Here is a 4061-nt window from a genome sequence, read left to right on the forward strand (position 1 = left end):
TGTGTTAGGTATATTTGTGTTAATTTCTTCATTTGTACAGGGACTTCCCGTTTGTCTTGCACAGAATGCCAGCACATCTGCAAAATGATGGAATATATCACAGTATAATATGATGAGAGTCTATGAACTCCTGATATTGTGTGTGATATTTATCTATATCTACATCTTTATTTATTTTTATAAATGTGGATATGTAAAGTAAGCAGTAACATCTAATAAATAAAATTATGATATCTCTTATCAGAAAAGAGTTCAACAATTTATAGAAAACAAGCAAATACTGATACCTGGGTTTTGTACTATGAACCATGATCAAGGGAAGTAATAGTATCACTCTATTCTGCTATGCTTAGACTTCACCTGGAATATTTTGTCCAGTTCTTTCATCTAGGATTCTTCCTTGTTCTTCTTAACGTCAGAGGGAAAAACATCCAGTAGGCACAGCTCAGGAACATAGCAGCACAGGAAGCTGCATTATGCCAAGTCAGACCATGGATTGTTATCTAAGTTAGTACAGTTCTTCTTAATGTCAAATAAAATTATGATAGACACATAGAAAGCTGCCTTATGCCAAATCAGACAGCAATAGCATGGTCAGCCAATTCAGGAATGGTTCTTTGCTAACTTTATCTGGAGATCCCTGATCTTAGTGGCTACCTCCCATTCAAGGCTCTGGGATGTCTTGGCTTCCAAAACCAGATAACCTTAACTGACTGTGTTGGCAGTGATATGGTGACTGCTCTTTCCAACATGGTAATGCAGTGATGGGAAAACCTACACACTTGACTTTCTTTTAAGGCCAAAAAAATCACTGGTGGTGGTGAGATAAAAACATAATAATTATATTTTTGTGCAAATATTCATTTCTTGACATGAAGGCCTCTATCAAACTTAATTGGGTCAGCTTTCATCTATATTCATACCCATTTTTTAAAAAAGAAACAATCCCATCAGTTATCTATCCCTGAGGTCAAACTATCATCGCAAGCCAATATTTGTACCAGAACCTGAAGTCAAGTTATTTAAAGAAGGGCACTTAGGACAAAGGGACTGTGGCAAGCAATGCAGAGTGGATGGGCTTTTCAGTATTTCCCCTGCTTTGATTCCTAATTACCTGCTCTCCATTCCTTTCTACCTGAGAGCTTGAACATGGGTGTTTCAGTTGCTGCCAGATGCTTCCATCTGTGCCTTGTGCTAATGCTAAATTCTGAAATATTTTCTATCAGTATTTCTGTGTAAAAATTAACATCAGAAATAGGGACACACAAGATTGCTGCAGTTCCTTTCATGTGACTAGAAAAATGCGTAGTGTGATTTTTCTAGTCCCAGAGGGACAGGTGGCCAGATATCATAACTGCAAAGGAGGACAAGGCACCATAAAATGTAGGCCATTCAAGAAAAAAATGTAGGACATTAGAAAATAAAAGCTAAAAACACTCATATAAATTCATGCTTCTCAGTCATGCTCAACATGGAGGAGACTTTGGAATTCCTCCTGGACAGGTTGAAATGTAGGATGTATCCTGGAAAAGGAGGACATCTGGTCACCTTGCAGAGGGACTTATTGCAAGCTTCTCTAAGTCCTTACTTAAAGTGTTAAGTTGGTCATACAAATAGACGACTTGCATGGATCTTTTTTATAAGGATAATTGGGTACGCTAACATTTGCACTGGCTCTTAGGGCTAACTGATGTAACCTCAGCTGAAACACATGCCTGTGTTTTTGGCCCACACTTGCTACCATTTGTTGGCGCACTCCCAGAAACAGTTTGGAAGATATGGCAGCCTGGGCAGCTGCACTGCTAAAAGTGGTAGCACAAGGTGTAAGTAAATAGGGCAACTTGCTTTATCAATGTGTTCACCTCTGGTTGGATATATATATATATATATATATATATATATATATGGATGGCGTATAGGCAGGTACCTTTTGCCAGACTTCAGTTTTCTGATAAATGAATATGTCATCACATATAATCAGGGTGACCAGGCGTCCTCCTTTTCCAGGACCTGCCCTCCATTTCAGCCTCCTGTCCAGGAGGAATTCCAAAACATCCTCGCATTTGGAGCACGACTAAAAAGCATGGATTTATATTTACATTATTAGTGATTTTAGCTTTTATTTGGGAACGCCCTACATTTTTCTTGAATGCCTTATATTTCACAGTGCCTTGTCCTCCTTTGCAGTGAAGAAGACATCTGGCCACCCTGCGTATAACAAGCAGAACAGTATCATCCAAAATCCACAATACCTTTATTGGACCAACCAAAATGCACATTATACATGTTGCAAGCTTTTGAAGCTCCACTGGCTTCTTCATCATCAGGAAAAGGGATTAAAAATAATACAGGAGAAGGAAAGAAAGAAAGGAAGGAAGGAAGGAAGGAAGGAAGGAAGGTGATGTTAATCATAGCTGTGCATTTGGTCAAGATTTTGTGGTTGCTTTGCTCAGTTCAGATGGTATGAAAAAAATCTAATTGACCCCGACGTGATTCGAACACGCAGCCTTCTGATCTGGAGTCAGACGCGCTACCGTTGCGCCACGAGGTCCTGGGAATTTCTGCTGAACAGAGCTATAGAACCCTGAGAGGCGCGCAGCTGACAGACAAGCTCAATAGGAGGGGGAAAAGCGCGGGAAAAGCACAGTTCAAAAAACAGACCTCTCTACTCGGGCCTCACACAGTTTCATTGCCCTTTTCTTCCAGGGGTTATAGATACAAGGAAAGCCTCTCTTTGCTGAGGGGGCGGTTGTTGTGGGGCCATCCTTCCTCGCTGTTCCTAATTGCCTTCCTTCCCGCCTTTCTTGCTTTTCAAACTCCTCTGGCATTTTGCTCCTCAGAAAAGCCCTCCTCAGCCTCTACATCTCTTCCTCCAAAACATCCTGTCAGAAGCCCCCATAAGCACAGCAGGAGCTCTCTTGACGATGGTCCAAAACACACTGCTGAAATAATCCAGTTTGAGACCGCTTTAACTTTCCCTGGCTCAATGCTAGGGAATCCTGGGAACTGTAGTTTATTGTAGCACCAGAGCTCCTTCTCTCTAACAGAGAAGGCTCAAAGTCTCTCACAAAACTACACTTCCCAGGGTTCCCTAGCATTGAGCCAGGGCAAGTTAAAGCGGTCTCAAACTGGATTATTTCTGCAGTGTGTTTTGCCCCCCCCTCCTTCTTTGACCTGAAGTGAGGGGCTGCAGTGCCACTGTATTAGCAAATAATAATAATAAAAAATTGCTGTTTTATTATTATTATTTATTTTTAAAAGCTTAATAATAATAATAATAATAATAATAAAATAGCAATTTGTTTATTTATTTTTTGCTAATATTTTTTATTAACATAAAAGCAGCACATAAAAAACAATAACTTAAAAACTACACATACAGTACTTCTCTTTATCTTTAGCATCTATCTTTCTAAATACTTGGTGTAATTAATAATAATAATAATAATTGTATTATTATTATTATGAAGCTTTGACTATAGACTGCAGATTCTCTCTTTGTTCTTCTTCCAGACTTTGGCCATTATTTCCACTTAGGAATCTCTGTCACATTTCCATTGACTTGATCTCTATTCAGCTTCTTAGCTAATACTTATATTTGGCTTTGAAATACATAGCCTCTACTGAAGAGGGCTTCCCAAGCAGTTCCTCGTTAGTATAGTGGTAAGTATCCCCGCCTGTCACGCGGGAGACCGGGGTTCGATTCCCCGACGGGGAGAAGCTGAACATTTTATTTTTAACTCCCTCAGGAAATTTACCTCAGTATTTCAATTTGAATTTTCTTTTCCCCCCCAAACAGCATAACACATACTTTACACCAGGGGTAGGCAACCTTTTTGAGCTGGGGGCCGGGTTGCTGTCCCTCAGACAACTGGGGGGGCCGAAGCCAAAAAATAAATAATTAAATAATTTTTAAAAAATTTAAATAAATAACTAAACCGGGACAAATGTTGGACAACATTTTCAAATGGTGGACACTTTTTTAAAAAAAGTGGAGGACACACAAAAAAATTGCTGATTTTTAAAATTTTTTTAATATAAATGCATGTTTCTGAGGCATC

At 39.3% G+C, this 4061-nt stretch overlaps 2 non-coding genes across 2 annotated transcripts; one reads left to right on the plus strand and one right to left on the minus strand.

The window, feature by feature from the left end:
- Nucleotides 1–2479: 2479 nt before the first annotated feature.
- TRNAW-CCA (transfer RNA tryptophan (anticodon CCA)) lies at nt 2480–2551 on the minus strand. The gene has a single exon. It is a non-coding gene; the product is annotated as a tRNA-Trp (tRNA).
- Nucleotides 2552–3646: 1095 nt separating this feature from the next.
- On the plus strand, nt 3647–3718 carry TRNAD-GUC (transfer RNA aspartic acid (anticodon GUC)). Its single transcript has one exon. It is a non-coding gene; the product is annotated as a tRNA-Asp (tRNA).
- Nucleotides 3719–4061: the final 343 nt, after the last annotated feature.

Source organism: Sceloporus occidentalis, unplaced genomic scaffold (assembly GCF_023333645.1).
Source record: "Sceloporus occidentalis isolate IW3139 unplaced genomic scaffold, rSceOcc1.0.p SCAF_5, whole genome shotgun sequence".
In the NCBI taxonomy this organism is placed as follows: Eukaryota; Metazoa; Chordata; class Lepidosauria; order Squamata; family Phrynosomatidae; genus Sceloporus; species Sceloporus occidentalis.